Genomic DNA, 23,850 nt, shown 5'->3' with positions numbered 1-23,850 from the left:
CATATACAAGTCTGCATCTATCGTTTTTTGTCATATTTCTTCCTTTATTTAGGTATCTCGAAGAAGGGTCGACAATTTGTGATCATTGGTGGGGGATGTAGCTCAGTGGTAGAGTGCGTGCTTTGCATGTATGAGGCCCGGGGTTCAATCCCCCCCCGCATCTCCATCAGGTATTATGGTCACTGTTACGAAAATTGACATCCAAAACATACATAGAGCAAATGAAAGAATGCACCAACTATCACTATGGCAAGCAAAATTGAACAACAGTGTTACAGAAAAGTGTTCTTTGTAAGTGTCTTTTTCAGCCACTGAGACAGTTCTTAGAACTTCTGAAAGTTGGTTTAATACCGTCCCGTGGGTTGTTGTGGCCGAGTGGTTAAGGCGATGGACTAGAAATCCATTGGGGTCTCCCTTCGCAGGTTCAAACCCTGCCAACAACGAAAGACACTTTGTTGCCTCACCATAAAACCTCCATGCTGAGACATTTCAGGTTGAGCTTAGATAAAGAGCAGCCTCAAAGTTGTTGATTTAGCGAACACTTCCTTGTGTATCTTGTCACATTGTAAATCTCAACTTCCTGGAATTTCACAGTACTATACAAGTGCATATACAAGTCTGCATCTATCGTTTTTTGTCATATTTCTTCCTTTATTTAGGTATCTCGAAGAAGGGTCGACAATTTGTGATCATTGGTGGGGGATGTAGCTCAGTGGTAGAGCGCGTGCTTTGCATGTATGAGGCCCGGGGTTCAATCCCCCGCATCTCCATCAGGTATTATGGTCACTGTTACGAAAATTGACATCCAAAACATACATAGAGCAAATGAAAGAATGCACCAAGTATCACTATGGCAAGCAAAATTGAACAGTGTTACAGAAAATTGTTCTGTAGTGTGTGGCTAGCTTGTGGCGCGAAGTGGATATGAGGGCCGCTCCAGTTGCTTGTTGATGTGTCCTTGAGCAAGACACTTAACCCCAAAATTGCTCCTGTGCTTGCTCCAATATTGTTGGATTTAATTTGTTAGATTAAACCTGTTTGCACTGCTGAGGCATGTGAGACATTTAGCCACAGTGAAGTTTTGGACACGATGTAAACTAATTACTGACTGAGCCTTGATCCAGCACTGATATATTTGGAATAAACAATATATTCTTTAATATCATATCTTACATGAAGCTATTGAACATTTACTCTACAAGGTTTAATACTTTCTTTCACCCACAGATTGACAGCTATGGAGCAGTTCTTTACCGGTGAGTGATGTCAGTAGCATCAACTACCATGAAAATGTAACCCTTGCTAACCCTGCCTAACATGTTTTGAATATGACATGATTAATAAATGGACCAATGTTTCTGATAAAATACATTGTGTTAAGCATTTACAGTTACGTGTGAAACTCACTAGTTTGTTTCTGTTATAGACAAACAATTCACCTCCACCCAGATCTTCCTCTTTACACCATCACGTCACCTTTTCAGGTAAGCATTTTGTTTACAGCAAATTTGTAATGTTGACAAATTGCTCAACTTTCAAGAGTCTTTGTAGTGACTGTCAAATAATTACATGGACCTTTTTTAAGGCACTTCAAAATCGCACACGTCATTGGAATTTTTTTCTGAGCAAGCTTTAAAGGTACACTTTACATTCAATACATTCATTAATTGTGATTACAGGACAGTGTTTCATTAGATTAGATTAGGTTCGATTTTATGATAGCTTTATAGTACATTGTATTTTTGTATAGTTTACTTTGCTAGTTTAGGGCACATAACGATAGTTATAAAGACGGCATATTATTTTTGCTATTAGCATTTCTGAATTTCATATTATTGTTGAAATTAACGTATTTGGTAAGTTTCTCCTTGTTTAGGTATCCTTTGCATTTCCACGGTAAGTTACCTGAATCCACCTTTCAAGAGCAGTACTAATAATATATACAAGACTTCTAAAACAACTTGCACATGTAGCAAAATTCATAACTTGCTCATGACCCCACATTATCAACCAGACCAGAAATTTAGAATAACAAAACCATGTGTTGGCTGAACAATAAAGATAACTGCATGACTATCACAAGTGTTAATATTATACAACATTTCTGAACAACAAATTTATTAGAATTGTTTTTCATCACAATGTATTTTCCAAGATGCCGAGGAAGGGGAAGAGATCACGGGCCCTAAAACTGCATTGGACAACGCTCAACCTGGCAGATGCCGGCCAGATCACTCCAACTTTAAACAAACAGGTACCTAAACATTAAATATACACGCCTGGCTTTCTGCTGCATTTGACATAATTGTCTGCATATAATGAAAATATACCGAGTATGTATTAGTTTTAAAGGTCCATGAACTTGGTATCATGTGTTGTCAGAAGGTTGAAACGCCTCCACCAGCCATACCATTCTGGTCTAAGGAGAAAGCACCCACTCCCTCAAATTCTCCTCCTCAAAAGGTGATTTAGACAAATGAATATTCATGTTTTCATTGTCTAGTGGCTGCAATGTTTGACATAATGTAAACCTTTAATGAATTAAATTGGTATTGTGTCGTCAGGTTTCTAAACTGCAGACACCCCCACAACCAAGAAATTTCAGGATGGCGGATGACGCACCCTCCTGCTCCAGTTCTCCAGCTAAAAAGGTAGGGTATCTTTCCCCACACACATGTAAATCTCTTTGTAGAACTGAATATTAATTTTCTAATTTTCAAGTGACTGCAATGTTTGACATGTTAAACTTGAATGATTGAATTTGCTGTCATGTGTCATCAAAACAGAGGCCAAAAAAGTGGATTTTGTGAAAGTAAACATAGTTTCAAAGATGTTCTTCAAAGAACTGCCTCAGGACAGTTGATTCCAGTTTGATGTCATACTCATGAATACCTGCAGCTTTCAGGACTTTCCTGCCTAGAGATGCATTTTCACTTTTTATGCTCTTACAAGACGTTTCAGGCAGAGAGGAGGCCAAAAGTTGATTTTGTGAAAGTAAACATAGTTTCAAAGATTTTCTTCAAAAAAGTGGATTTTGTGAAAGTAAACATAGTTTCAAAGATTTTCTTTAAAAAAGTGGATTTTGTGAAAGTAAACATAGTTTCAAAGATTTTTTTCAAAATACTACGTGAGGACAGTTGATTTCACAGTCTAATGTAGTAGTTTCAAAGATTTTCAAAGATTTTCAAAGATTTTCAAAGATTTTCTTCAAAATACTACATCAGGACAGTTGATTTCACAGTCTGATGTCATGTTCATGACTATCTGCAGCTTTCAGCACTTTCCTGCCTAGAGATGGATTTTCACTTTTTATGCTCTTAAAAGACGTTTCAGGCAGAGAGGAGGCCAAAAGTTGATTATGTGAAAGTAAACATAGTTTCAAAGATTTTCTTCAAAAAAGTTGATTTTGTGAAAGCAAACAGTTTCAAAGATTTTCTTCAAAAAAGTGGATTTTGTGAAAGTAAATATAGTTTCAAAGATTCTCTTCAAAAAAGTGGATTTTGTAAAAGTAAACATAGTTTCAAAGATTTTCTTCAAAGAACTGCCTCAGGACAGTTGATTTCACAGTTTGATGTCATTCTCATGAATACCTGCAGCTTTCAGGACTTTCCTGCCTAGAGATGCATTTTCACTTTTTATGCTCTTAAAAGACGTTTCAGGCAGAGAGGAGGCCAAAAGTTGAATTTGTGAAAGTAAACATAGTTTCAAAGATTTTCTTCAAAAAAGTGGATTTTGTGAAAGTAAACATAGTTTCAAAGATTTTCTTCAAAGAACTACGTCAGGAGAGTTGATTTCACAGTTTGATGTCATGTTCATGAATATCTGCAGCTTTCAGCACTTTCCTGCCTAGAGATGCATTTTCACTTTTTATGCTCTTACAAGACGTTTCAGGCAGAGAGGAGGCCAAAAGTGGATTTTGTGAAAGTAAACATAGTTTCAAAGATTTTCTTCAAAAAAGTGGATTTTGTGAAAGCAAACATAGTTTCAAAGATTTTCTTCAAAGAACTACGTCAGGACAGTTGATTTCACAGTCTAATGTCATGTTCATGAATATCTGCAGCTTTCAGCACTTTCCTGCCTAGAGATGCATTTTCACTTTTTATGCTCTGAAAAAGACGTTTCAGGCAGAGAGGAGGCCAAAAGTTGATTTTGTGAAAGTAAACATAGTTTCAAAGATTTTCTTCAAAAAAGTGGATTTTGTGAAAGTAAACATAGTTTCAAAGATTTTCTTCAAAAAAGTGGATTTTGTGAAAGTAAACATAATTTCAAAGATTTTCTTCAAAGAACTGCCTCAGGACAGTTGATTTCACAGTTTGATGTCATGTTCATGAATATCTGCAGCTTTCAGCACTTTCCTGCCAAGAGATGCATTTTCACTTTTTATGCTCTGAAAAAGACGTTTCAGGCAGAGAGGAGGCCAAAAGTTGATTTTGTGAAAGTAAACATAGTTTCAAAGATTTTCTTCAAAAAAGTGGATTTTGTGAAAGTAAACATAGTTTCAAAGATTTTCTTCAAAAAAGTGGATTTTGTGAAAGTAAACATAATTTCAAAGATTTTCTTCAAAGAACTGCCTCAGGACAGTTGATTTCACAGTTTGATGTCATGTTCATGAATATCTGCAGCTTTCAGCACTTTCCTGCCAAGAGATGCATTTTCACTTTTTATGCTCTGAAAAAGACGTTTCAGGCAGAGAGGAGGCCAAAAGTTGATTTTGTGAAAGTAAACATAGTTTCAAAGATTCTCTTCAAAAAAGTGGATTTTGTGAAAGCAAACATAGTTTCAAAGATTTTCTTCAAAGAACTACGTCAGGACAGTTGATTTCACAGTCTGATGTCATGTTCATGAATACCTGCAGCTTTCAGCACTTTCCTGCCAAGAGATGCATTTTCACTTTTTATGCTCTGAAAAAGATGTTTCAGGCAGAGAGGAGGCCAAAAGTTGATTTTGTGAAAGTAAACATAGTTTCAAAGAGTTTATTCAAAAAAGTGGATTTTGTGAAAGTAAACATAGTTTCAAAGATTTTCTTCAAAATACTACGTCAGGACAGTTGATTTCACAGTCTGATGTCATGTTCATGAATACCTGCAGCTTTCAGCACTTTCCTGCCAAGAGATGCATTTTCACTTTTTATGCTATGAAAAAGATGTTTCAGGCAGAGGAGGCCAAAAGTTGATTTTGTGAAAGTAAACATAGTTTCAAAGATTTTCTTCAAAAAAGTGGATTTTGTGAAAGTAAACATAGTTTCAAAGATTTTCTTCAAAATACTACGTCAGGACAGTTGATTTCACAGTCTGATGTCATGTTCATGAATATCTGCAGCTTTCAGCACTTTCCTGCCTAGAGATGCATTTTCACTTTTCATGCTCTTAAAAGACGTTTCAGGGAGAGGAGGCCAAAAGTTGATTTGTGAAAGTAAACATAGTTTCAAAGATTTTCTTCAAAAAAGTTGATTTTGTGAAAGTAAACATAGTTTCAAAGATTTTCTTTTAAAAAGTGGATTTTGTGAAAGTAAACATAGTTTCAAAGATTTTCTTCAAAATACTACGTCAGGACAGTTGATTTCACAGTCTGATGTCATGTTCATGAATATCTGCAGCTTTCAGCACTTTACTGCCTAGAGATGCATTTTCACTTTTCATGCTCTTAAAAGACTTTTCAGGGAGAGGAGGCCAAAAGTTGATTTGTGAAAGTAAACATAATTTCAAAGATTTTCTTCAAAGAACTGCCTCAGGACAGTTGATTCCAGTTTGATGTCATTCTCATGAATACCTGCAGCTTTCAGCACTTTCCTGCCTAGAGATGGATTTTCACTTTTTATGCTCTTAACAGATGTTTCAGGCAGAGGAGGCCAAAAGTTGATTTTGTGAAAGTAAACATAGTTTCAAAGATTTTCTTCAAAATACTATGTCAGGACAGTTGATTCCAGTTTGATGTCATTCTCATGAATACCTGCAGCTTTCAGCACTTTCCTGCCTAGAGATGCATTTTCACTTTTTATGCTTTTAAAAGACGTTTCAGGCAGAGAGCAGGCCAAAAGTTGATTTTGTGAAAGTAAACATAGTTTCAAAGATTTTCTTCAAAATACTACGTCAGGACAGTTGATTTCACAGTCTGATGTCATGTTCATGAATATCTGCAGCTTTCAGCACTTTCCTGCCTAGAGATGGATTTTCACTTTTTATGCTCTTAAAAGACGTTTCAGGCAGAGAGGAGGCCAAAAGTTGATTTTGTGAAAGTAAACGTAGTTTCAAAGATGTTCTTCAAAAAAGTTGATTTTGTGAAAGTAAACATAGTTTCAAAGATTTTCTTCAAAAAAGTTGATTTTGTGAAAGTAAACATAATTTCAAAGATTTTCTTCAAAGAACTGCCTCAGGACAGTTGATTCCAGTTTGATGTCATTCTCATGAATACCTGCAGCTTTCAGCACTTTCCTGCCTAGAGATGGATTTTCACTTTTTATGCTCTTAAAAGACGTTTCAGGCAGAGAGGAGGCCAAAAGTTGATTTTGTGAAAGTAAACGTAGTTTCAAAGATGTTCTTCAAAAAAGTTGATTTTGTGAAAGTAAACATAATTTCAAAGATTTTCTTCAAAGAACTGCCTCAGGACAGTTGATTCCAGTTTGATGTCATTCTCATGAATACCTGCAGCTTTCAGCACTTTCCTGCCTAGAGATGCATTTTCACTTTTTATGCTTTTAAAAGACGTTTCAGGCAGAGAGCAGGCCAAAAGTTGATTTTGTGAAAGTAAACATAGTTTCAAAGATTTTCTTCAAGATACTACGTCAGGACAGTTGATTTCACAGTCTGATGTCATGTCCATGAATATCTGCAGCTTTCAGCACTTTCCTGCCTAGAGATGCATTTTCACTTTTTATGCTCTTAAAAGATGTTTCAGGCAGAGGAGGCCAAAAGTTGATTTTGTGAAAGTAAACATAGTTTCAAAGATTTTCTTCAAAAAAGTGGATTTTGTGAAAGTAAACATAGTTTCAAAGATTTTCTTCAAAATACTATGTCAGGACAGTTGATTTCACAGTCTGATGTCATGTTCATGAATATCTGCAGCTTTCAACACTTTACTGCCTAGAGATGCATTTTCACTTTTTATGCTCTTAAAAGACGTTTCAGGCAGAGAGGAGGCCAAAAGTTGATTTTGTGAAAGTAAACATAGTTTCAAAGATTTTCTTTAAAAAAGTGGATTTTGTGAAAGTAAACATAGTTTCAAAGATTTTCTTTAAAAAAGTGGATTTTGTGAAAGTAAACATAGTTTCAAAGATGTTCTTCAAAAAAGTTGATTTTGTGAAAGTAAACATAATTTCAAAGATTTTCTTCAAAGAACTGCCTCAGGACAGTTGATTCCAGTTTGATGTCATTCTCATGAATACCTGCAGCTTTCAGCACTTTCCTGCCTAGAGATGCATTTTCACTTTTTATGCTTTTAAAAGACGTTTCAGGCAGAGAGCAGGCCAAAAGTTGATTTTGTGAAAGTAAACATAGTTTCAAAGATTTTCTTCAAGATACTACGTCAGGACAGTTGATTTCACAGTCTGATGTCATGTTCATGAATATCTGCAGCTTTCAGCACTTTCCTGCCTAGAGATGCATTTTCACTTTTTATGCTCTTAAAAGATGTTTCAGGCAGAGAGGAGGCCAAAAGTTGATTTTGTGAAAGTAAACATAGTTTCAAAGATTTTTTTTAAAAAAGTGGATTTTGTGAAAGTAAACATAGTTTCAAAGATTTTCTTCAAAATACTACGTCAGGACAGTTGATTTCACAGTCTGATGTCATGTTCATGAATATCTGCAGCTTTCAGCACTTTACTGCCTAGAGATGCATTTTCACTTTTTATGCTCTTAAAAGATGTTTCAGGCAGAGGAGGCCAAAAGTTGATTTTGTGAAAGTAAATATAGTTTAAAAGATTTTCTTCAAAAAAGTTGATTTTGTGAAAGTAAACATAGTTTCAAAGATTTTCTTCAAAAAAGTGGATTTTGTGAAAGTAAACATAGTTTCAAAGATTTTCTTCAAAATACTACGTCAGGACAGTTGATTTCACAGTCTGATGTCATGTTCATGAATATCTGCAGCTTTCAGCACTTTACTGCCTAGAGATGCATTTTCACTTTTTATGCTCTTAAAAGATGTTTCAGGCAGAGGAGGCCAAAAGTTGATTTTGTGAAAGTAAATATAGTTTCAAAGATTTTCTTCAAAAAAGTTGATTTTGTGAAAGTAAACATAGTTTCAAAGATTTTCTTTAAAAAAGTTGATTTTGTGAAAGTAAACATAGTTTCAAAGATTTTCTTCAAAAAAGTTGATTTTGTGAAAGTAAACATAGTTTCAAAGATTTTCTTTAAAAAAGTGGATTTTGTGAAAGTAAACATAGTTTCAAAGATTTTCTTCAAAATACTACGTCAGGACAGTTGATTTCACAGTCTGATGTCATGTTCATGAATATCTGCAGCTTTCAGCACTTTACTGCCTAGAGATGCATTTTCACTTTGTATGCTCTTAAAAGACGTTTCAGGCAGAGAGCAGGCCAAAAGTTGATTTTGTGAAAGTAAACATAGTTTCAAAGATTTTCTTCAAAAAAGTTGATTTTGTGAAAGTAAACATAGTTTCAAAGATTTTCTTTAAAAAAGTGGATTTTGTGAAAGTAAACATAGTTTCAAAGATTTTCTTCAAAATACTACGTCAGGACAGTTGATTTCACAGTCTGATGTCATGTTCATGAATATCTGCAGCTTTCAGCACTTTACTGCCTAGAGATGCATTTTCACTTTGTATGCTCTTAAAAGACGTTTCAGGCAGAGAGCAGGCCAAAAGTTGATTTTGTGAAAGTAAACATAGTTTCAAAGATTTTCTTCAAAGAACTGCCTCAGGACAGTTGATTCCAGTTTGATGTCATTCTCATGAATACCTGCAGCTTTCAGCACTTTCCTGCCTAGAGATGCATTTTCACTTTTTATGCTCTTAAAAGACGTTTCAGGCAGAGAGCAGGCCAAAAGTTGATTTTGTGAAAGTAAACATAGTTTCAAAGATTTTCTTCAAGATACTACGTCAGGACAGTTGATTTCACAGTCTGATGTCATGTTCATGAATATCTGCAGCTTTCAGCACTTTCCTGCCTAGAGATGGATTTTCACTTTTTATGCTCTTAAAAGACGTTTCAGGCAGAGAGCAGGCCAAAAGTTGATTTTGTGAAAGTAAACATAGTTTCAAAGATTTTCTTCAAGATACTACGTCAGGACAGTTGATTTCACAGTCTGATGTCATGTTCATGAATATCTGCAGCTTTCAGCACTTTCCTGCCTAGAGATGGATTTTCACTTTTTATGCTCTTAAAAGACGTTTCAGGCAGAGAGGAGGCCAAAAGTTGATTTTGTGAAAGTAAACATAGTTTCAAAGATTTTCTTTAAAAAAGTGGATTTTGTGAAAGTAAACGTAGTTTCAAAGATGTTCTTCAAAAAAGTTGATTTTGTGAAAGTAAACATAATTTCAAAGATTTTCTTCAAAGAACTGCCTCAGGACAGTTGATTCCAGTTTGATGTCATTCTCATGAATACCTGCAGCTTTCAGCACTTTCCTGCCTAGAGATGCATTTTCACTTTTTATGCTTTTAAAAGACGTTTCAGGCAGAGAGCAGGCCAAAAGTTGATTTTGTGAAAGTAAACATAGTTTCAAAGATTTTCTTCAAAATACTACGTCAGGACAGTTGATTTCACAGTCTGATGTCATGTTCATGAATATCTGCAGCTTTCAGCACTTTCCTGCCTAGAGATGGATTTTCACTTTTTATGCTCTTAAAAGACGTTTCAGGCAGAGAGGAGGCCAAAAGTTGATTTTGTGAAAGTAAACGTAGTTTCAAAGATGTTCTTCAAAAAAGTTGATTTTGTGAAAGTAAACATAGTTTCAAAGATTTTCTTCAAAAAAGTTGATTTTGTGAAAGTAAACATAATTTCAAAGATTTTCTTCAAAGAACTGCCTCAGGACAGTTGATTCCAGTTTGATGTCATTCTCATGAATACCTGCAGCTTTCAGCACTTTCCTGCCTAGAGATGGATTTTCACTTTTTATGCTCTTAAAAGACGTTTCAGGCAGAGAGGAGGCCAAAAGTTGATTTTGTGAAAGTAAACGTAGTTTCAAAGATGTTCTTCAAAAAAGTTGATTTTGTGAAAGTAAACATAGTTTCAAAGATTTTCTTCAAGATACTACGTCAGGACAGTTGATTTCACAGTCTGATGTCATGTCCATGAATATCTGCAGCTTTCAGCACTTTCCTGCCTAGAGATGCATTTTCACTTTTTATGCTCTTAAAAGATGTTTCAGGCAGAGGAGGCCAAAAGTTGATTTTGTGAAAGTAAATATAGTTTCAAAGATTTTCTTCAAAAAAGTTGATTTTGTGAAAGTAAACATAGTTTCAAAGATTTTCTTCAAAAAAGTGGATTTTGTGAAAGTAAACATAGTTTCAAAGATTTTCTTCAAAATACTATGTCAGGACAGTTGATTTCACAGTCTGATGTCATGTTCATGAATATCTGCAGCTTTCAACACTTTACTGCCTAGAGATGCATTTTCACTTTTTATGCTCTTAAAAGACGTTTCAGGCAGAGAGGAGGCCAAAAGTTGATTTTGTGAAAGTAAACATAGTTTCAAAGATTTTCTTTAAAAAAGTGGATTTTGTGAAAGTAAACATAGTTTCAAAGATTTTCTTTAAAAAAGTGGATTTTGTGAAAGTAAACATAGTTTCAAAGATGTTCTTCAAAAAAGTTGATTTTGTGAAAGTAAACATAATTTCAAAGATTTTCTTCAAAGAACTGCCTCAGGACAGTTGATTCCAGTTTGATGTCATTCTCATGAATACCTGCAGCTTTCAGCACTTTCCTGCCTAGAGATGCATTTTCACTTTTTATGCTTTTAAAAGACGTTTCAGGCAGAGAGCAGGCCAAAAGTTGATTTTGTGAAAGTAAACATAGTTTCAAAGATTTTCTTCAAAATACTACGTCAGGACAGTTGATTTCACAGTCTGATGTCATGTTCATGAATATCTGCAGCTTTCAGCACTTTACTGCCTAGAGATGCATTTTCACTTTTTATGCTCTTAAAAGATGTTTCAGGCAGAGGAGGCCAAAAGTTGATTTTGTGAAAGTAAATATAGTTTCAAAGATTTTCTTCAAAAAAGTTGATTTTGTGAAAGTAAACATAGTTTCAAAGATTTTCTTCAAAAAAGTGGATTTTGTGAAAGTAAACATAGTTTCAAAGATTTTCTTCAAAATACTACGTCAGGACAGTTGATTTCACAGTCTGATGTCATGTTCATGAATATCTGCAGCTTTCAGCACTTTACTGCCTAGAGATGCATTTTCACTTTTTATGCTCTTAAAAGATGTTTCAGGCAGAGGAGGCCAAAAGTTGATTTTGTGAAAGTAAATATAGTTTCAAAGATTTTCTTCAAAAAAGTTGATTTTGTGAAAGTAAACATAGTTTCAAAGATTTTCTTCAAAAAAGTGGATTTTGTGAAAGTAAACATAGTTTCAAAGATTTTCTTCAAAATACTACGTCAGGACAGTTGATTTCACAGTCTGATGTCATGTTCATGAATATCTGCAGCTTTCAACACTTTACTGCCTAGAGATGCATTTTCACTTTTTATGCTCTTAAAAGACGTTTCAGGCAGAGAGGAGGCCAAAAGTTGATTTTGTGAAAGTAAACATAGTTTCAAAGATTTTCTTTAAAAAAGTGGATTTTGTGAAAGTAAACATAGTTTCAAAGATTTTCTTCAAGATACTACGTCAGGACAGTTGATTTCACAGTCTGATGTCATGTTCATGAATATCTGCAGCTTTCAGCACTTTCCTGCCTAGAGATGGATTTTCACTTTTTATGCTCTTAAAAGATGTTTCAGGCAGAGAGGAGGCCAAAAGTTGATTTTGTGAAAGTAAACATAGTTTCAAAGATTTTTTTTTAAAAAGTGGATTTTGTGAAAGTAAACATAGTTTCAAAGATTTTCTTCAAAATACTACGTCAGGACAGTTGATTTCACAGTCTGATGTCATGTTCATGAATATCTGCAGCTTTCAGCACTTTCCTGCCTAGAGATGCATTTTCACTTTTTATGCTCTTAAAAGATGTTTCAGGCAGAGGAGGCCAAAAGTTGATTTTGTGAAAGTAAATATATTTTCAAAGATTTTCTTCAAAAAAGTTGATTTTGTGAAAGTAAACATAGTTTCAAAGATTTTCTTCAAAAAAGTGGATTTTGTGAAAGTAAACATAGTTTCAAAGATTTTCTTCAAAAAAGTTGATTTTGTGAAAGTAAACATAATTTCAAAGATTTTCTTCAAAGAACTGCCTCAGGACAGTTGATTCCAGTTTGATGTCATTCTCATGAATACCTGCAGCTTTCAGCACTTTCCTGCCTAGAGATGCATTTTCACTTTTTATGCTTTTAAAAGACGTTTCAGGCAGAGAGCAGGCCAAAAGTTGATTTTGTGAAAGTAAACATAGTTTGAAAGATTTTCTTCAAGATACTACGTCAGGACAGTTGATTTCACAGTCTGATGTCATGTTCATGAATATCTGCAGCTTTCAGCACTTTCCTGCCTAGAGATGCATTTTCACTTTTTATGCTCTTAAAAGATGTTTCAGGCAGAGGAGGCCAAAAGTTGATTTTGTGAAAGTAAATATAGTTTCAAAGATTTTCTTCAAAAAAGTTGATTTTGTGAAAGTAAACATAGTTTCAAAGATTTTCTTCAAAAAAGTGGATTTTGTGAAAGTAAACATAGTTTCAAAGATTTTCTTCAAAATACTACGTCAGGACAGTTGATTTCACAGTCTGATGTCATGTTCATGAATATCTGCAGCTTTCAGCACTTTACTGCCTAGAGATGCATTTTCACTTTTTATGCTCTTAAAAGATGTTTCAGGCAGAGGAGGCCAAAAGTTGATTTTGTGAAAGTAAATATAGTTTCAAAGATTTTCTTCAAAAAAGTTGATTTTGTGAAAGTAAACATAGTTTCAAAGATTTTCTTCAAAAAAGTTGATTTTGTGAAAGTAAACATAATTTCAAAGATTTTCTTCAAAGAACTGCCTCAGGACAGTTGATTACAGTTTGATGTCATTCTCATGAATACCTGCAGCTTTCAGCACTTTCCTGCCTAGAGATGCATTTTCACTTTTTATGCTCTTAAAAGACGTTTCAGGCAGAGAGCAGGCCAAAAGTTGATTTTGTGAAAGTAAACATAGTTTCAAAGATTTTCTTCAAGATACTACGTCAGGACAGTTGATTTCACAGGCTGATGTCATGTTCATGAATATCTGCAGCTTTCAGCACTTTCCTGCCTAGAGATGGATTTTCACTTTTTATGCTCTTAAAAGATGTTTCAGGCAGAGAGGAGGCCAAAAGTTGATTTTGTGAAAGTAAACATAGTTTCAAAGATTTTTTTTTAAAAAGTGGATTTTGTGAAAGTAAACATAGTTTCAAAGATTTTCTTCAAAATACTACGTCAGGACAGTTGATTTCACAGTCTGATGTCATGTTCATGAATATCTGCAGCTTTCAGCACTTTACTGCCTAGAGATGCATTTTCACTTTTTATGCTCTTAAAAGATATTTCAGGCAGAGGAGGCCAAAAGTTGATTTTGTGAAAGTAAATATAGTTTCAAAGATTTTCTTCAAAAAAGTTGATTTTGTGAAAGTAAACATAGTTTCAAAGATTTTCTTCAAAATACTACGTCAGGACAGTTGATTTCACAGTCTGATGTCATGTTCATGAATATCTGTAGCTTTCAGCACTTTCCTGCCTCGAGATGGATTTTCACTTTTTATGCTCTTAAAAGACGTTTCAGGCAGAGAGGAGGCCAAAAGTGGATTTTGTGAAAGTAAACATAGTTTCAAAGATTTTCTTCAAAATACTACGTCAGGACAGTTGATTTCACAGTCTGATGTCATGTTCATGAATATCTGTAGCTTTCAGCACTTTCCTGCCTCGAGATGGATTTTCACTTTTTATGCTCTTAAAAGACGTTTCAGGCAGAGAGGAGGCCAAAAGTTGATTTTGTGAAAGTAAACATAGTTTCAAAGATTTTCTTCAAAAAAGTTGATTTTGTGAAAGTAAACATAATTTCAAAGATTTTCTTCAAAGAACTGCCTCAGGACAGTTGATTCCAGTTTGATGTCATTCTCATGAATACCTGCAGCTTTCAGCACTTTCCTGCCTAGAGATGCATTTTCACTTTTTATGCTCTTAAAAGATGTTTCAGGCAGAGAGGAGGCCAAAAGTTGATTTTGTGAAAGTAAACATAGTTTCAAAGATTTTCTTCAAAATACTACGTCAGGACAGTTGATTTCACAGTCTGATGTCATGTTCATGAATATCTGCAGCTTTCAGCACTTTACTGCCTAGAGATGCATTTTCACTTTTTATGCTCTTAAAAGATGTTTCAGGCAGAGGAGGCCAAAAGTTCATTTTGTGAAAGTAAACATAGTTTCAAAGATTTTCTTCAAGATACTACGTCAGGACAGTTGATTTCACAGTCTGATGTCATGTTCATGAATATCTGCAGCTTTCAGCACTTTACTGCCTAGAGATGCATTTTCACTTTTTATGCTCTTAAAAGATGTTTCAGGCAGAGAGGAGGCCAAAAGTTGATTTTGTGAAAGTAAACATAGTTTCAAAGATTTTCTTTAAAAAAGTGGATTTTGTGAAAGTAAACATAGTTTCAAAGATTTTCTTCAAGATACTACGTCAGGACAGTTGATTTCACAGTCTGATGTCATGTTCATGAATATCTGCAGCTTTCAGCACTTTACTGCCTAGAGATGCATTTTCACTTTTTATGCTCTTAAAAGATGTTTCAGGCAGAGAGGAGGCCAAAAGTTGATTTTGTGAAAGTAAACATAGTTTCAAAGATTTTCTTTAAAAAAGTGGATTTTGTGAAAGTAAACATAGTTTCAAAGATTTTCTTCAAGATACTACGTCAGGACAGTTGATTTCACAGTCTGATGTCATGTTCACGAATATCTGTAGCTTTCAGCACTTTCCTGCCTCGAGATGGATTTTCACTTTTTATGCTCTTAAAAGACGTTTCAGGCAGAGAGGAGGCCAAAAGTTGATTTTGTGAAAGTAAACATAGTTTCAAAGATTTTCTTCAAAATACTACGTCAGGACAGTTGATTTCACAGTCTGATGTCATGTTCATGAATATCTGCAGCTTTCAGCACTTTACTGCCTAGAGATGCATTTTCACTTTTTATGCTCTTTAAAGATGTTTCAGGCAGAGAGGAGGCCAAAAGTTGATTTTGTGAAAGTAAACATAGTTTCAAAGATTTTCTTTAAAAAAGTGGATTTTGTGAAAGTAAACATAGTTTCAAAGATTTTCTTTAAAAAAGTGGATTTTGTGAAAGTAAACATAGTTTCAAAGATTTTCTTCAAAATACTACGTCAGGACAGTTGATTTCACAGTCTGATGTCATGTTCATGAATATCTGCAGCTTTCAGCACTTTACTGCCTAGAGATGCATTTTCACTTTTTATGCTCTTAAAAGATGTTTCAGGCAGAGGAGGCCAAAAGTTGATTTTGTGAAAGTAAATATAGTTTCAAAGATTTTCTTCAAAAAAGTTAATTTTGTGAAAGTAAACATAGTTTCAAAGATGTTCTTCAAAAAAGTTAATTTTGTGAAAGTAAACATAGTTTCAAAGATGTTCTTCAAAAAAGTTAATTTTGTGAAAGTAAACATAGTTTCAAAGATGTTCTTCAAAAAAGTTAATTTTGTGAAAGTAAACATAGTTTCAAAGATTTTCTTCAAAATACTACGTCAGGACAGTTGATTTCACAGTCTGATGTCATGTTCATGAATATCTGCAGCTTTCAGCACTTTACTGCCTAGAGATGCATTTTCACTTTTTATGCTCTTAAAAGACGTTTCAGGCAGAGAGGAGGCCAAAAGTTGATTTGTGAAAGTAAACATAGTTTCAAAGATTTTCTTCAAAACAGTGGATTTTGTGAAAGTAAACATAGTTTCAAAGATTTTCTTTAAAAAAGTGGATTTTGTGAAAGTAAACATAGTTTCAAAGATTTTCTTCAAAATACTACGTCAGGACAGTTGATTTCACAGTCTGATGTCATGTTCATGAATATCTGCAGCTTTCAGCACTTTACTGCCTAGAGATGCATTTTCACTTTTTATGCTCTTAAAAGACGTTTCAGGCAGAGAGGAGGCCAAAAGTTGATTTGTGAAAGTAAACATAATTTCAAAGATTTTCTTCAAAATACTACGTCAGGACAGTTGATTTCACAGTCTGATGTCATGTTCATGAATATCTGCAGCTTTCAGCACTTTACTGCCTAGAGATGCATTTTCACTTTTTATGCTCTTAAAAGACGTTTCAGGCAGAGAGGAGGCCAAAAGTTGATTTGTGAAAGTAAACATAATTTCAAAGATTTTCTTCAAAGAACTGCCTCAGGACAGTTGATTTCACAGTCTGATGTCATGTTCATGAATATCTGCAGCTTTCAGCACTTTCCTGCCTAGAGATGGATTTTCACTTTGTATGCTCTTAAAAGACGTTTCAGGCAGAGAGGAGGCCAAAAGTTTATTTTGTGAAAGTAAACATAGTTTCAAAGATGTTCTTCAAAAAAGTTGATTTTGTGAAAGTAAACATAGTTTCAAAGATTTTCTTCAAAAAAGTTGATTTTGTGAAAGTAAACATAGTTTCAAAGATTTTCTTCAAAATACTACGTCAGGACAGTTGATTTCACAGTCTGATGTCATGTTCATGAATATCTGCAGGTTTCAGCACTTTACTGCCTAGAGATGCATTTTCACTTTTTATGCTCTTAAAAGACGTTTCAGGCAGAGAGGAGGCCAAAAGTTGATTTTGTGAAAGTAAACATAGTTTCAAAGATTTTCTTCAAAATACTACGTCAGGACAGTTGATTTCACAGTCTGATGTCATGTTCATGAATATCTGCAGCTTTCAGCACTTTACTGCCTAGAGATGCATTTTCACTTTTTATGCTCTTAAAAGATGTTTCAGGCAGAGGAGGCCAAAAGTTAATTTTGTGAAAGTAAACATAGTTTCAAAGATGTTCTTCAAAAAAGTTAATTTTGTGAAAGTAAACATAGTTTCAAAGATTTTCTTTAAAAAAGTGGATTTTGTGAAAGTAAACATAGTTTCAAAGATTTCCTTCAAAATACTACGTCAGGACAGTTGATTTCACAGTCTGATGTCATGTTCATGAATATCTGCAGCTTTCAGCACTTTCCTGCCTAGAGATGGATTTTCACTTTTTATGCTCTTAAAAGATGTTTCAGGCAGAGAGGAGGCCAAAAGTTGATTTTGTGAAAGTAAACATAGTTTCAAAGATTTTCTTTAAAAAAGTTGATTTTGTGAAAGTAAACATAGTTTCAAAGATTTTCTTCAAAATACTACGTCAGGACAGTTGAGTTCACAGTCTGATGTCATGTTCATGAATATCTGCAGCTTTCAGCACTTTCCTGCCGAGAGATGGATTTTCACTTTTTATGCTCTTAAAAGACGTTTCAGGCAGAGAGGAGGCCAAAAGTTGATTTTGTGAAAGTAAACATAGTTTCAAAGATTCTCTTCAAAATAGTACGTCAGGACAGTTGAGTTCATAGTCTGATGTCATGTTCATGAATATCTGCAGCTTTCAGCACTTTCCTGCCTTGAGATGGATTTTCACTTTTTATGCTCTTAAAAGACGTTTCAGGCAGAGAGGAGGCCAAAAGTTGATTTTGTGAAAGTAAACATAGTTTCAAAGATTTTCTTCAAACAAGTGGATTTTGTGAAAGTAAACATAGTTTCAAAGATTTTCTTCAAAATACTACGTCAGGACAGTTGAGTTCACAGTTTGATGTCATGTTCATGAATATCTGCAGCTTTCAGCACTTTCCTGCCTAGAGATGGATTTTCACTTTTTATGCTCTTAAAAGATGTTTCAGACAGAGAGGAGGCCAAAAGTTGATTTTGTGAAAGTAAACATAGTTTCAAAGATTTTCTTTTAAAAAGTGGATTTTGTGAAAGTAAACATAGTTTCAAAGATTTTCTTTAAAAAAGTGGATTTTGTGAAAGTAAACATAGTTTCAAAGATTTTCTTCAAAATACTACGTCAGGACAGTTGAGTTCACAGTCTGATGTCATGTTCATGAATATCTGCAGCTTTCAGCACTTTCCTGCCGAGAGATGGATTTTCACTTTTTATGCTCTTAAAAGACGTTTCAGGCAGAGAGGAGGCCAAAAGTTGATTTTGTGAAAGTAAACATAGTTTCAAAGATTCTCTTCAAAATAGTACGTCAGGACAGTTGAGTTCATAGTCTGATGTCATGTTCATGAATATCTGCAGCTTTCAGCACTTTCCTGCCTTGAGATGGATTTTCACTTTTTATGCTCTTAAAAGACGTTTCAGGCAGAGAGGAGGCCAAAAGTTGATTTTGTGAAAGTAAACATAGTTTCAAAGATTTTCTTCAAACAAGTGGATTTTGTGAAAGTAAACATAGTTTCAAAGATTTTCTTCAAAATACTACGTCAGGACAGTTGAGTTCACAGTTTGATGTCATGTTCATGAATATCTGCAGCTTTCAGCACTTTCCTGCCTAGAGATGGATTTTCACTTTTTATGCTCTTAAAAGATGTTTCAGACAGAGAGGAGGCCAAAAGTTGATTTTGTGAAAGTAAACATAGTTTCAAAGATTTTCTTTTAAAAAGTGGATTTTGTGAAAGTAAACATAGTTTCAAAGATTCTCTTCAAAAAAGTGGATTTTGTGAAAGTAAACATAGTTTCAAAGATTTTCTTCAAGATACTACGTCAGGACAGTTGATTTCACAGTCTGATGTCATGTTCATGAATATCTGCAGCTTTCAGCACTTTACTGCCTAGAGATGCACTTTCACTTTTTATGCTCTTAAAAGATGTTTCAGGCAGAGGAGGCCAAAAGTTGATTTTGTGAAAGTAAATATAGTTTCAAAGATTTTCTTCAAAAAAGTTAATTTTGTGAAAGTAAACATAGTTTCAAAGATGTTCTTCAAAAAAGTTAATTTTGTGAAAGTAAACATAGTTTCAAAGATTTTCTTTAAAAAAGTGGATTTTGTGAAAGTAAACATAGTTTCAAAGATTTTCTTCAAAATACTACGTCAGGACAGTTGATTTCACAGTCTGATGTCATGTTCATGAATATCTGCAGCTTTCAGCACTTTACTGCCTAGAGATGCATTTTCACTTTTTATGCTCTTAAAAGACGTTTCAGGCAGAGAGGAGGCCAAAAGTTGATTTGTGAAAGTAAACATAATTTCAAAGATTTTCTTCAAAGAACTGCCTCAGGACAGTTGATTTCACAGTCTGATGTCATGTTCATGAATATCTGCAGCTTTCAGCACTTTCCTGCCTAGAGATGGATTTTCACTTTTTATGCTCTTAAAAGACGTTTCAGGCAGAGAGGAGGCCAAAAGTTGATTTGTGAAAGTAAACATAATTTCAAAGATTTTCTTCAAAGAACTGCCTCAGGACAGTTGATTCCAGTGTGATGTCATTCTCATGAATACCTGCAGCTTTCAGCACTTTCCTGCCTAGAGATGGATTTTCACTTTTTATGCTCTGAAAAGGACGTTTCAGGCAGAGAGGAGGCCAAAAGTTGATTTTGTGAAAGTAAACATAGTTTCAAAGATTTTCTTTAAAAAAGTGGATTTTGTGAAAGTAAACATAGTTTCAAAGATATTCTTCAAAATACTACGTCAGGACAGTTGAGTTCACAGTCTGATGTCATGTTCATGAATATCTGCAGCTTTCAGCACTTTCCTGCCGAGAGATGGATTTTCACTTTTTATGCTCTTAAAAGACGTTTCAGGCAGAGAGGAGGCCAAAAGTTGATTTTGTGAAAGTAAACATAGTTTCAAAGATTTTCTTCAAAATACTACGTCAGGACAGTTGAGTTCACAGTCTGATGTCATGTTCATGAATATCTGCAGCTTTCAGCACTTTCCTGCCGAGAGATGGATTTTCACTTTTTATGCTCTTAAAAGACGTTTCAGGCAGAGAGGAGGCCAAAAGTTGATTTTGTGAAAGTAAACATAGTTTCAAAGATTCTCTTCAAAATAGTACGTCAGGACAGTTGAGTTCATAGTCTGATGTCATGTTCATGAATATCTGCAGCTTTCAGCACTTTCCTGCCTTGAGATGGATTTTCACTTTTTATGCTCTTAAAAGACGTTTCAGGCAGAGAGGAGGCCAAAAGTTGATTTTGTGAAAGTAAACATAGTTTCAAAGATTTTCTTCAAACAAGTGGATTTTGTGAAAGTAAACATAGTTTCAAAGATTTTCTTCAAAATACTACGTCAGGACAGTTGAGTTCACAGTTTGATGTCATGTTCATGAATATCTGCAGCTTTCAGCACTTTCCTGCCTAGAGATGGATTTTCACTTTTTATGCTCTTAAAAGATGTTTCAGGCAGAGGAGGCCAAAAGTTGATTTTGTGAAAGTAAATATAGTTTCAAAGATTTTCTTCAAAAAAGTTAATTTTGTGAAAGTAAACATAGTTTCAAAGATGTTCTTCAAAAAAGTTAATTTTGTGAAAGTAAACATAGTTTCAAAGATTTTCTTTAAAAAAGTGGATTTTGTGAAAGTAAACATAGTTTCAAAGATTTTCTTCAAAATACTACGTCAGGACAGTTGATTTCACAGTCTGATGTCATGTTCATGAATATCTGCAGCTTTCAGCACTTTACTGCCTAGAGATGCATTTTCACTTTTTATGCTCTTAAAAGACGTTTCAGGCAGAGAGGAGGCCAAAAGTTGATTTGTGAAAGTAAACATAATTTCAAAGATTTTCTTCAAAGAACTGCCTCAGGACAGTTGATTTCACAGTCTGATGTCATGTTCATGAATATCTGCAGCTTTCAGCACTTTCCTGCCTAGAGATGGATTTTCACTTTTTATGCTCTTAAAAGACGTTTCAGGCAGAGAGGAGGCCAAAAGTTGATTTGTGAAAGTAAACATAATTTCAAAGATTTTCTTCAAAGAACTGCCTCAGGACAGTTGATTCCAGTGTGATGTCATTCTCATGAATACCTGCAGCTTTCAGCACTTTCCTGCCTAGAGATGGATTTTCACTTTTTATGCTCTGAAAAGACGTTTCAGGCAGAGAGGAGGCCAAAAGTTGATTTGTGAAAGTAAACATAATTTCAAAGATTTTCTTCAAAGAACTGCCTCAGGACAGTTGATTTCACAGTCTGATGTCATGTTCATGAATACCTGCAGCTTTCAGCACTTTCCTGCCTAGAGATGGAATTTCACTTTTTATGCTCTTAAAAGACGTTTCAGGCAGAGAGGAGGCCAAAAGTTGATTTTGTGAAAGTAAACATAGTTTCAAAGATTTTCTTCAAAATACTACGTCAGGACAGTTGAGTTCACAGTCTGATGTCATGTTCATGAATATCTGCAGCTTTCAGCACTTTCCTGCCTAGAGATGGATTTTCACTTTTTATGCTCTTAAAAGACGTTTCAGGCAGAGAGGAGGCCAAAAGTTGATTTTGTGAAAGTAAACATAGTTTCAAAGATTTTCTTCAAAATACTACGTCAGGACAGTTGAGTTCACAGTCTGATGTCATGTTCATGAATATCTGCAGCTTTCAGCACTTTCCTGCCTAGAGATGGATTTTCACTTTTTATGCTCTTAAAAGACGTTTCAGGCAGAGAGGAGGCCAAAAGTTGATTTTGTGAAAGTAAACATAGTTTCAAAGATTTTCTTTAAAAAAGTGGATTTTGTGAAAGTAAACATAGTTTCAAAGATATTCTTCAAAATACTACGTCAGGACAGTTGAGTTCACAGTCTGATGTCATGTTCATGAATATCTGCAGCTTTCAGCACTTTCCTGCCGAGAGATGGATTTTCACTTTTTATGCTCTTAAAAGACGTTTCAGGCAGAGAGGAGGCCAAAAGTTGATTTTGTGAAAGTAAACATAGTTTCAAAGATTTTCTTCAAAATACTACGTCAGGACAGTTGAGTTCACAGTCTGATGTCATGTTCATGAATATCTGCAGCTTTCAGCACTTTCCTGCCTAGAGATGGATTTTCACTTTTTATGCTCTTAAAAGACGTTTCAGGCAGAGAGGAGGCCAAAAGTTGATTTTGTGAAAGTAAACATAGTTTCAAAGATTTTCTTCAAAATACTACGTCAGGACAGTTGAGTTCACAGTCTGATGTCATGTTCATGAATATCTGCAGCTTTCAGCACTTTCCTGCCTAGAGATGGATTTTCACTTTTTATGCTCTTAAAAGACGTTTCAGGCAGAGAGGAGGCCAAAAGTTGATTTTGTGAAAGTAAACATAGTTTCAAAGATTTTCTTCAAAATACTACGTCAGGACAGTTGAGTTCACAGTCTGATGTCATGTTCATGAATATCTGCAGCTTTCAGCACTTTCCTGCCGAGAGATGGATTTTCACTTTTTATGCTCTTAAAAGACGTTTCAGGCAGAGAGGAGGCCAAAAGTTGATTTTGTGAAAGTAAACATAGTTTCAAAGATTTTCTTCAAAATACTACGTCAGGACAGTTGAGTTCACAGTCTGATGTCATGTTCATGAATATCTGCAGCTTTCAGCACTTTCCTGCCTAGAGATGGATTTTCACTTTTTATGCTCTTAAAAGACGTTTCAGGCAGAGAGGAGGCCAAAAGTTGATTTTGTGAAAGTAAACATAGTTTCAAAGATTCTCTTCAAAATACTACGTCAGGACAGTTGAGTTCACAGTCTGATGTCATGTTCATGAATATCTGCAGCTTTCAGCACTTTCCTGCCTTGAGATGGATTTTCACTTTTTATGCTCTTAAAAGACGTTTCAGGCAGAGAGGAGGCCAAAAGTTGATTTTGTGAAAGTAAACATAGTTTCAAAGATTTTCTTCAAACAAGTGGATTTTGTGAAAGTAAACATAGTTTCAAAGATTTCCTTCAAAATACTACGTCAGGACAGTTGATTTCACAGTCTGATGTCATGTTCATGAATATCTGCAGCTTTCAGCACTTTCCTGCCTAGAGATGGATTTTCACTTTTTATGCTCTTAAAAGATGTTTCAGGCAGAGAGGAGGCCAAAAGTTGATTTTGTGAAAGTAAACATAGTTTCAAAGATTTTCTTTAAAAAAGTGGATTTTGTGAAAGTAAACATAGTTTCAAAGATTTTCTTCAAAATACTACGTCAGGACAGTTGAGTTCACAGTCTGATGTCATGTTCATGAATATCTGCAGCTTTCAGCACTTTCCTGCCTAGAGATGGATTTTCACTTTTTATGCTCTTAAAAGATGTTTCAGACAGAGAGGAGGCCAAAAGTTGATTTTGTGAAAGTAAACATAGTTTCAAAGATTTTCTTTAAAAAAGTGGATTTTGTGAAAGTAAACATAGTTTCAAAGATTCTCTTCAAAAAAGTGGATTTTGTGAAAGTAAACATAGTTTCAAAGATTTTCTTCAAAATACTACGTCAGGACAGTTGAGTTCACAGTCTGATGTCATGTTCATGAATATCTGCAGCTTTCAGCACTTTCCTGCCGAGAGATGGATTTTCACTTTTTATGCTCTTAAAAGACGTTTCAGGCAGAGAGGAGGCCAAAAGTTGATTTTGTGAAAGTAAACATAGTTTCAAAGATTTTCTTCAAAATACTACGTCAGGACAGTTGAGTTCACAGTCTGATGTCATGTTCATGAATATCTGCAGCTTTCAGCACTTTCCTGCCTAGAGATGGATTTTCACTTTTTATGCTCTTAAAAGACGTTTCAGGCAGAGAGGAGGCCAAAAGTTGATTTTGTGAAAGTAAACATAGTTTCAAAGATTTTCTTCAAAATACTACGTCAGGA

The 23,850-nt window shown here is 34.7% G+C and overlaps 3 non-coding genes across 3 annotated transcripts; all 3 read left to right on the top strand.

The window, feature by feature from the left end:
* The first annotated feature begins 91 nt into the window (after positions 1-91).
* trnaa-ugc (transfer RNA alanine (anticodon UGC)) lies at positions 92-166 on the top strand. Its single transcript has one exon. It is a non-coding gene; the product is annotated as a tRNA-Ala (tRNA).
* A 195-nt stretch (positions 167-361) lies between these two features.
* Positions 362-443, top strand: trnas-aga (transfer RNA serine (anticodon AGA)). Its single transcript has one exon. It is a non-coding gene; the product is annotated as a tRNA-Ser (tRNA).
* Positions 444-698: 255 nt separating this feature from the next.
* On the top strand, positions 699-770 carry trnaa-ugc (transfer RNA alanine (anticodon UGC)). Its single transcript has one exon. It is a non-coding gene; the product is annotated as a tRNA-Ala (tRNA).
* The last annotated feature ends 23,080 nt before the right edge of the window (positions 771-23,850 follow it).

The sequence above is a fragment of the Anarhichas minor genome, unplaced genomic scaffold (genome assembly GCF_050575085.1).
Source record: "Anarhichas minor isolate MPS153535 unplaced genomic scaffold, ASM5057508v1 ptg000001l, whole genome shotgun sequence".
In the NCBI taxonomy this organism is placed as follows: Eukaryota; Metazoa; Chordata; class Actinopteri; order Perciformes; family Anarhichadidae; genus Anarhichas; species Anarhichas minor.
The sequence above is the reverse complement of the archived record's forward strand: the minus strand, read 5'-3'. Positions and strand labels throughout refer to the sequence as shown.